General features: G+C 29.2%; 1 protein-coding gene and 1 non-coding gene across 2 annotated transcripts in view; one reads left to right on the top strand and one right to left on the bottom strand.

Moving 5' to 3' along the window:
- The window catches only part of LOC107437804 (zinc finger protein 430), a 10,712-nt gene extending 8,977 nt beyond the window's left edge, over window positions 1–1,735 (bottom strand). Inside the window, exon 1 of the mRNA XM_016049913.3 lies at window positions 1,633–1,735. The gene's annotated coding sequence lies outside the window, so the exon portion shown is untranslated. The remainder of the gene's footprint in view (window positions 1–1,632) is intronic.
- A 121-nt stretch (window positions 1,736–1,856) lies between these two features.
- LOC107437805 (uncharacterized) lies at window positions 1,857–9,182 on the top strand. The gene is made up of 2 exons (XR_011637628.1): window positions 1,857–2,207; window positions 7,569–9,182. It is a non-coding gene; the product is annotated as an uncharacterized protein (transcript).
- The last annotated feature ends 1,753 nt before the right edge of the window (window positions 9,183–10,935 follow it).

Raw genomic sequence — 10,935 nt, 5'->3', positions numbered from 1 at the left:
TTGGAATTCCACAAGGTAATTCCTTTTCTGGGGCTTTTGCCAATATTTTTTTGCATTTTTTTGAAGCTAAATTTCTTGAGCATAATGAATTTAAAGCTTTTAGATATATTGATGATTTGATTTTGTTTAATTGTGATAATTATAATTTTATTTATAGTATTTATCCTCGAGATTTTGTCTTGAAGAAAACTAATGAGAATTGCTTTAATGTTGAATATTTAGATTTTAAAATTGATATTGTTCACAGTTTTATTAAAATTGGTGTCTTTGATAAAAGAAAAGCTTTTAAATTTAAAGTTATTTTTTTCTGCAACTTTAATACTAATTTGTGTAATAAAATATTTAAAAATTTAGTTTTTTCACAATTGGTTAGAATCAAAAGTATTTGCAATAATGTTGAAAGTTTTCAGGAATAATGAATAGTTTTTTAATAGTTTTTGATAGCTGTGAATAGTTTTTTAAATAATTTGAGTAATAATGATTTTTCTTTTAATTTTTGTAATGTTAATTTTTTAATTAAAAAAATGATTGAAGAATTCTAGGTTTTAATATATTTATTTTTTTTCCTTTTAACATGGCGCAATTCAAGTCTTAACTGAGCAGCCTCAGTTAAGCATTCTATTAATTTGTTACGTATTTCTTTCTCTTGACATTTTTCATTTTATTCTTCATTTGCGCATTGTTTTCTTTAGGTTTTAGTTTTTTCTTTTCATTCGGCTTGTTTGTGAAATTGATGTTTGACCTGTGACTATGTGAGTTTTTATTTTTCTGATGATTTTATTTGAGTTTCTTTTTTTAATTTGTTATTTATGTTGCATGTTTTTTTTCCTGGACTTCTATACAAAACCATCGGGGTACTGAGGGAGTTAATTTAAGCATTTGCTTCACCCTCAATTAGAAATGGTTTTCTACCGGGGCTGGTACCCACTGAAGACGTCGGCTTCGGTGGTCATATTTTCATTTTTATTTCCTTCATTTTCCTTTTCTTTAGTGAAAGAGCATCTCTGTCTTGTCCCGGGATTCAAGCCCAGGGCCTTTCCGATGTGGGGTCAGCTCCCTAACCACATTGTCTGATTGTTATAAACAATTAAAAAAAAAATTATTTCCGCATTTTGATCTGCAGCAGAATAATTATCAAATCTTAGCAACTTCTGAGAAGTGGCCCACAAGAAAATGAATAAAGAAGAAAAGATCACCAAAGGAGATCTGCTTGAAAGGTATAATTCTTAATCCTCCCTGGGGAGCCACTACCTATTTTTTTCTTTTTAAATTTACAAGATTAAATTCCATTAGGCGCCTTAGCGATTGTAGTAAGCACAACAGACCACGATACGGAAATATCCCCGAAACAGCTATAGTATGAACAGAAGGAGGGAATATATCCGAAATCTCCCCCAGTATGACATCGAAATTGTTACGAAACAGATTAAATTGTGTTTTTTTTATTAGTATGTAATAAAAAGAGCACGAACAAATGAATTATGAAAAGATAAAAATAAATAGCAATTAAAAAGCAACAACAGTTAAAAGACACGAAGTTACTTCGTAATGGTACTAAAATACAATGGTACAGAATGAAATGCTTTACGAAAATAAATAACTGCAATAAAAATGTAAAATTACACAACTTACGCTATTTCAGAAAACAAAGTCATATTATTATTGTTGCATTTACTTAAATTTTCAGGCTTGTGTGTTGAGGACAGATAGCACAAATCTCATAATATTATTATGATTATTAAGTATGTTGCCATTTAAAAAGAAAACTCCTAGAAATGTGATCTAGAAAATGAATCTGAAAAGGAACAGAAACAAATAACCAGAAACGTTTTGTTTACTGCTAATTCTTTCAGCCTTATTCTCATTCTTCTATACAAGTTATAAGCGCATTTAACTACTGCTGCAAAGTATGAAAATGTTCCTGTAGCCCACAGATCGAATGATCATCTCGAAAGTTTCTACTTGGAATTAATTAGATTTTTTATTTTTCGGTATCTAATTAATCTCAAAACAGTGGGTCGCAGTAAAATTCTTAGCTTATCAAAATATAACTAACAAGTCAGTACTCATTCTTACTGCAATGAACTCTTTAACTAGTATTAATTTGATCATTTACCTGTGTTTCAATGTTAAAAGATTTAATAGTTACTCTTTAGTTCTTTTGTCTCAGCTGTTCTCAAGCTCATGAAGTTGCTGTTTGTTTGAAGGTGATTTTAATAAATATTTTTTAATGTGATATAAAACCTATTTTATCTTTTTTTTAAATTAATTATATTGTTCATTTTATTTAGTAGTTAATTTTAAGTGGTCACGTTAAGTCAGTTGCCTAAAGTATCTTCAGAGGAAATGATTATTGTGTACTAATAGTGTTCTAAGTGGTGATAGAAGTTTATTACGAAAGTGATGCAGCCAAATACATATGATACATGATTGTGGCGTAACCAACACTGAAAATATTAAATACCAATTCACTAGTATGTAATACATGTTAACTTGATACTATCTATAGGTACCTTTTGATAGATGAAGGTTGACATTTTCGATTAACACTCTACCCTTAATCGTGACCCCTGGGCGTGATATGAATTAAAAAACGGCAATGCATGGTCCTCATTAATATAGCCCATAAGAATATATTAAGACACATAATATAATATATAGCTCTCATAAAAAAATCCAGTGAAGTAAAAAAAGTTTCCCAGGCCAATAAACAAAAATGAAGAAAAAAATAATGAGCAAAATGATAAAAATGAAAAAATATATATAATAAGCAAAAATATGATACAAATAAAATAGCGTAAACCAACTAATAGTAATCGTACTTCGAATTCTATCACAGATAAAATTCTGGAAAGGGTAACTACCATTAAAAATATTAAATGCCAATTCACTAGTATATAAGACATGTCAACTTCAATCTATCATGAGGTACCTTTTAATAGATAAAGGCTGACTGAGTCAGAAATTGAGCCCCCTTATGTCTGCCTATTATGTTTAAAATCAAATATCAGAATTTCCTGCCATGTTACTATGAAGATTATGCACATTTTTTTGCAATTCTACATATTTTATATCAATCTCAGTAACTGGGGAGGAAAGTAGGAAAATAATTCTTATTAAAATGTATTTAGTAAAAGTGAGAGAATTTTTAAGCCATTTTTTTCATTTTATTTTATCATTATGAGGTTTTTTTTTGCTGCCTTCTGCCTTCCAAAGATCAATTAGTTGAAAAGTTTTTATTTCTATAAGAACTTATAATAAAAAAATTATTTGTGAAAATTTTCATACAAGGATTTACTTGCCAGTACTACTTACAAAACAAAATAATCGCCTAGGTTTAATGACTTTTCTACAATGGCCAGCAAAAAAAATAAAGCATAACAGAAGAGGACTAACTCAAAGGGTATATTTTGTAGTCAATCCTGGGCAAACTTCTACTTTAAAAAAAATGAAGAATTTTAAAATGTATTTGACCCATTGATGTTTAGTTGATACGTACAGTTATTATTACAAAGAAAAAACAACAAAAAAAGCATTGTTTGAATTTTTTTTTTTTTTTTGCTTTCTTTATAACCATTGAAGAGCTGACCCAATTTTGGGTTTACAACTATTAATGTTCAACTATATAGCCTTGTAATTTTGACTCCGAAGGAGAAGACAAGGGAACTCCTTGATCAAGTATTGGGAGAAATTTGACTTTGTGGAGAACTTTTTGATGGCACTAACCCATATTTGCATTACATGGAGAGGAAAACCACGAGAAATTCCGACATATAGCCAAGGGGATTCTAACCCTTACTACCACTGAGGATATTTCACGTTACTACTATGTTCGGCGCAAGCCGGATGCAGAATTCGTACCAACCAGCCATCGCTATGGTTCGAACCCAGTTCACCTCTTTGAAAAGCGAGAGCTCTGTCCCTTAAGCTATAGCAACTTTTACTTTTTAATTGTCAAATTTGTCCTTTCGGAACCTGAAATGTAAAGTTATTTTCTTAATTATAAATTATTTTTTTTTATTGAGGTTTCAGACACAGTTTATGACCACTGCTATCGTAAATTTTTCCTCTTTTTACCTGATTGTTTTCTCCAAATTATTTGCTGGAAAGGTGTTTTATAACAGACTATCTTTATCCACCGGGGCGACATTGCCACAGAATATTACTAAGTTCTTGCAGAAAGATTTTTTATTTGGGAAGCGAAGCAAAGAAGTTTTGGTTTTTTTATCTGCAGAATTTTTCAAAATATCTGTTTTTCTGCGGAATTATTTTCCCCCTTTCTGCCGAAATATATTCAAAAAATGCCTTTCTCACAAATCAAAGGTGGAATAAGCGCTCGTGAATTTTTTTCTACTTTCTCTTGAGAGTAAAAAAATTTCACAATGATTGGCTAGATTCAGTCTAATATTATAAAAAGTAATTTCCAAATAGCAAAAATTTAAAAATGTTAACTTTACAAATATTTTTTAGAATATTTAATATATTTTAGAATATTTAATATAATATCGCCAATAATATTAGAATACGTAAAAAAAATTCTTACATTTATAATTAACAAAAATTATATACTGTTCTGCTCTATACATGAAAGCTTTTTTGTTTTCGTAAACAGAAAGTGCTTCTGATACTTTAAACTAGTAACATATATATTTGCTACTATTAAAAATGTCTTTCAGAAAGGTATTAGAACTAGAGAGAATTGTCGCAGAAAGCTCGAATAACTCTGCCACAGGGCTTTTATCTTTTGATAACTATATACACGCTAGTTCAGTGGAATTGATAACTATTTAATACTCGTATACTGTTTCACTTTCCTTCTGTTAAATGCAAAATTTTTAAGTACCTTCATTGAACTATTTTAGATTTCATATCTACATTTTTTTAAATTTATTTGATAACAAGCTATTTGTCATAGAGCAAGTTAACGGCTGGTTCGTCTTGGCCCTATCAACCTATTTTATCAAATATGCTACATTTATTTATTTTTTCTAAAATTATAGCTCAGAATAAATTTGTAATATAATAAAAGTATAAATATGTTAATTTCATATATCACTCAGACCATAAATCGTTTTAATAATTCCTAGATCGTTAAATTATTGCAACAAAATAATTTAGCAGATTGTTAAATCACTCAGATGATTAAGACACTAGTTTTGTATCTGTATTCTTAAATTTCCCCCCACCTCCCAAAAAACTCTTTGCTGATTTATAATTTTATAGCCTGTTTTGCTTTATAAAATTAATAAATAAAATAAAAATGATTTAAATATCAATTATTTAAGGGTTAATAATTTTTAAAATCAGAATTTTTTTTTTTGAAATTTCACATTTTGCATAATTTTTTTTTTTTAAAATATCAGAAACCTTATTTGTGAAATAAATAGTCTTAGATAATATGAATCAAGTAGATTTTTAAATATTAACACAAGTTCTCTTGGTTGAGCATAGCATGTGAAAGAAAATTATTCATCATTATTTTAGTATATTGTCTTTACCATGTCTACAGCATTAAACAATATCAGATATTTTGAAATACAACCTTAAGACTACTAAGATTTTTTTAAAAATTGCAATTAACCAATATTAAATCAATTAAATTCAATCAATGAAATTTAATTTAGAAATATTCTTCATAAAAAATAAGAATTATCTAGGTTTCAGACTTTTCAATACTTTTTAACCTTTCCTGGTGTTTAAAAGATTTCATTCCATACTAACACTGAAAGTGTAAAATTCAATCAGTTTATAAATATTTTGATTAAGATTTAGTAAAAATTTCATTTTTTGGTGTAAATATAAGTTCTTATCGCTGTTGTATGTGTAGTAAAAGTGAAATAAAATTTACTTTCTATTTTCCTTTAGTATTTATTATATTTTCCGTCGTAATCAATGGCCTTTGTACAAATTTTTTTTAATATAGTTAGTATATTTCCTAAAAAAATTAGTAACCTAAATAAACTTGAAATAATGTTAACCAAATTGCAAGTTTGAAGATATTTTTTTTTTCCATTTAAAAAGCATTTTTACATGATTTCTTACCTCTAATTTTTAAAATTAAATAACAAAAGAAAATTCATTATTAAATATTATTTAGGTTACCATTGATAATAAAAAGCTGAAATATAATGTGGTCGAAACATAAAATCTGATGTTAAAATATAAAATTTCCAATATGATAGACCCTCTTATTATCATCATACACAATTCAAAAAATATCCCATATGTGTCCTAAATTCCTCCTAAACTGGTCTTTTTTTGTCCTAATGTTATCTCAAAATATTTTTCTGAAATCAGTGTGCTGTGTGAGTTATTTATACCATAAAGTGGTCGAAAATCCATTTGGCAATAAACAAGAGATAGATTTTGTTTGCAACATTTATGAAACAATAGCAACTTTCAGTGTCATCAAGCACAGGGCCCCATTTGACATTAGAGCACTATACGTAGCCGGGAAGTTATCGGGATGTAGATTGACATTGAATTCGGCTTATAGGTGTCAAGAAACGTTTGAAATTTAAAGACATTTACAACTTTGCCAAACACTAATTAGAACTTGAGTAATCTAGCTATTTGAAAAGTTGTCGGAATTTTGATTAACGATAAGTTCCTCATTGCGACAATATCGCTAACTTTTACTTATAGTGGTCATGAAACAGTTACAACTTGTGTTGTCATCCAACACCGAGATTCACTAAACATGTGAGTGCTCTAGTTCCAGCTATTTGGAAAGTGGTCGGCATTTTGATTTGCAATAAACTCCGCTAGGAGATGAAATACATTTTGCTGTGCTCCATTTAAAATTCTAGGGTTTGACCAAAGTGGAAAGTGTGTAGAATTCTAATTTTAATAAGCTGTTTGTGGCTTTAATATCACTATAAATTCTGCTTTGTAGCAATCTGGAAATGATTGAATCTTGCATGTTATCGGGTACATAGCTATAGCAGAGATTTGAGAGCTGTGGCTAGTCTGAAATAGGTTGTAATTTTAATTCTAATATTCAGTCGTTAAAGAGACGACAGCAAGTAGATAAAAACATAGCAGTTAGGATGTTTGAGGTGATCTATTCTAATCTGTAAGATTGAATTACAGGACATGAAAATCAATCAATTTAATCAAAAGTATTAAGTTTTTTTTTTCAATTTAATAAATAAAAAAAAATCGCTTTTTTGAATATTCGTTTTTTTTTTTTTTTTTTTTTTTTTTTTTTTTTTTTTTTTTTATCGTGTCTACTGCAAATGCGATTTAAAATTACATTCACACGATTTAACGTCACACATTCATGCGATAAAATGATGCACCTCAATTCATATTCACATAGTTTAAAAGTCTGACATCAAGATTCGTATTCACGCGATTTAAAATTTCACTTCGAGATCGGTCTTCACACATCGGTCTATTCGTGAAATCGATATTTTTTTTATCAAAACGTTGGATTAATGTATACTTTAACAAGTTTTTTTTTCTTCATTTATTTAAAAAAAAAAATTTTATCGTTTCGTTTTTGGACTTTCTATTTTCAGCTTCTTTTTTTTTCCTTATGAAACTCATCCATTATTGTTTTACAGCATCAGATGAGATGTCTCTCGAAGACTACTGTGAGTGCTATAAAATGTTAGCTTGGAAGACTGCCTTAGAAGCCGAATCTTATCCTGTTTTCATTCATCCTGTTAAACTGAAACCTTATTTCTGTGGCAGATGTTTAAAAGACTTCTCACCGGACGACCACATATTTGTCGGCTCTCTCCTTCATTTTGATGAGAGGAAAGTCATTTGTCATCGACCCTTCATTACTAAAAGGTTTTTAACAGCCTCCATTCACGGAAAGACGGGTCGTAGAAACCCGAATGTCCGCAGTTCTAAAAAGAAAGGCCACATTTGTAAGACGTGCCATAAGAGTTTTTCAAAAGAAATTTACCTCATTTATCACAGCCGTGTCCATACCAAGGAAAAGTCATATTTCTGCAACGAGTGTCATAAAAGTTTTTCGCACAAATATGGTTTGAGTTATCATAAATGCCATCATAAGAAAGATAAAACTTATTCTTGCCAAGCGTGCGGTAAGAGATTTCATTATGAGAATAGTCTCATTTTACATAGTCGTTTTCATAGTGAGAAAAAACCCTACTCTTGCAGTAAATGTAGTAAGAAGTTTTCATTAAAAAGTAATCTAAGCGCTCACCATCGTGTTCATGCAAACTAGGACTGACGTTTAGAACTTTCCACTCGACTCGTGTGTTGCAGGGAGATCATTTCAGATTTATCAAAGTATAAGAATGCGCGTCTAGTCAAAAATTCACCCTTAACAAGAGGTTAAAACGAAGCAAACGTAGGCTATGAAATTATCTATTAAAAATAATGAATATCATAATTTTATTGCTTTATATACTTGAGAATAAAAATCATAAGTAGAAAAGTTATGAAGCGTTATTTTAATACTATTTTCCTCCTTACTTGAAAGTTATGGCGCTGTTGAATGTTCACTCTATCATCAAAAGTTTGTCATGATCAAAAAGAAAAGAAAAATAACTAAAATTTTACCGTAAATCATATATGGTAAGCTAAGAGGTCTCTTAAGCATATATATGTATATATATATATTTAAAAATATAGAGAAAAAGATGAAAAGAATTTTTTAAAGGAAAGGAAAAAATTATGAAGTTTTTTTTTTTTTTTTAAATATTCAAAAACTTAAATTTTTTTAAAAAAAATAAATAAGTAAAAGCCGAAAAACAAAATAAGAAAAAGATAAAATATCGTCTTCATTCTTCTTATATTCCTAGAGGCATTTACTCAGAAAATTCTATAGTAGTAAAAATGTTTTAATTATAAACAAAATATGAATTTCAGATAGAGGTACTGTTCATTTTCTTTAACTTTATTTCATTCTACTATTCATTTTCTTTCACATTCATAACGCTTAAAAAATAGTTCTGTAAAGAAAATTTGCATTCTTTTTATATGCATTTCATCTAAACGCTTTATTGTATAAGCGAAGACCTTTTACTTAGGTGCAACCTTTTAAAGCAAAGAGATTTTTTTTTTTGTAATGAAAATGTAATTAATTGCTCTTTCCGATTCATGTAAATCATATTTCATATTAAATGAATGAATGCAATAAAACAAAATTTTTCATGTATATATGTTTTGAAAATTAATAAAAATCTAATTTTTAAATGAAATTTTTGTGAATATCATTCTTATTTCTTTATTAACCATAACAAAAATTAGTCTTTCTGTATTTTTTTCAATATTTTCAAAAAGTTTTTTTTTCTTTTTTTTTCAAATGAATGAGAAAAATATATTTTTTAATCTAATCTACAATTAAGTTATTAATTACGATGTCTTGTTACCCATTTGTTTCTGACATTATTTTAGTTTTTGTAATGACTGCTTTTAATCTATTTACTGGAGTGTTTTTTTATTAATAATGAATTGAAAATTTTAGATTATCTTACTATATATAAAAATCTAATGGTGCTGTCATAGTTTTCCATTTGTTGTCGGTACATTTTTATTGGCCGGAAATGGTAGGATCCAGTTTTCCCACATTAATTTTTATATTGGTTGCCATCAATATAAAATTGATATAAGTCATAAAGGTGTTTTCTTATAAATATTTTTGCACTCTAATTTAAAGGTATTTATCCGTACTGTTATTACGTTTTTGATTTTGTTTGTTTTCTAAATTAAGAGTGTGAGAGGATTGTTTTGATTATTATTATCGTTAGAATGACATAATTCTACGTTACATTTTAAGATACACGTGGCAGCGGGTCGAACCCTTATCCGAAAACTCCTCCGGGGGTAGGTCGGTCACTATTAATCTTGCATTTTAAGATAAAGTTATATAAATCAGTGTCTGATCTCATTAACCATTTTAAATTTATTTTTTGGTGCAAATTACATTGATATGCTATTATGAATTACGATTAATGAGATTCGTTAAATGATTTAGAACTTAGCTTTCAGCTTCATGCAACTCATCAAATTTGTTATAACAATATACTTTTAATTTTAAATGTTATTTCAAAAAAATGATAGATCTTAGTAGTATCATAAGGGAAATATTTGGCGGGACAAGTGTTCTTTTTATTTTTGGTTGAATTATTTCAACTGTCTCATGCCAAGAAACAGCAATCATTGATAAGCAATCATCGTGGTCGGTGAGCGTTAGCCAACAGGGGTTTTATCAATACTCAAAAACGCTCATCAATTTCTAAGGCGATCCTTCAATAAAAAATTAGGGAGTAATAAGTTTAACAATGATTGGTGGGATCACTTTAAAAAATTTTATTTCGACTAAAACCATTAACAATGAGTTGGGGGGAACTACAACTCGAGAAGCAGAAGACCGCTGAAATCAGCTGGTTAGGTGTCAACAAGACGTCGTATTAAAGTTACAGCTATAAGACTGGATCAATTTTCGGATCCGATTTAATCGGGCATCTGCACATGGACGTGTGAGTGTCGAATCTGATTTGCTATTGAGTCGTGGCATAAACAAATGCAGTCTTCCTAGCTGTCCTGGTATTCTTGATTTTTAGCGATTTGTTGTGATATTCCTAATTCTTTTTATCTGTTTGCTCAGAACATGCTTACCATTTAGACCAGTGGTTCCCAAACTTTTTTGACCTATGGATAAAATCAAGACTTTCAAAGTGCAAACGGACTCCCTACTGAAAATCAATTTAAGTACATGGTATAAAAATACAAATTTAAAAAAAGCAAAAGGCATTCAATAGCCGGTGAGGCAAAAGGCATTTAATAGCCGCATACGCTAATTCAAAGGCTGTTGTAGTTCATTTACGTCGCACTAGAGCTGCACAATGGGCTATTGGCGACGGTCTGGGAAACATCCCTGAGGATGATCCGAAGACATGCCATCACAATTTTGATCCTCTGCAGAGGAGATGACACCCCCGTTTCTGTAGC

Source organism: Parasteatoda tepidariorum, chromosome 9 (genome assembly GCF_043381705.1).
Source record: "Parasteatoda tepidariorum isolate YZ-2023 chromosome 9, CAS_Ptep_4.0, whole genome shotgun sequence".
In the NCBI taxonomy this organism is placed as follows: Eukaryota; Metazoa; Arthropoda; class Arachnida; order Araneae; family Theridiidae; genus Parasteatoda; species Parasteatoda tepidariorum.
This window is presented reverse-complemented; position numbering and strand designations above follow the sequence as displayed.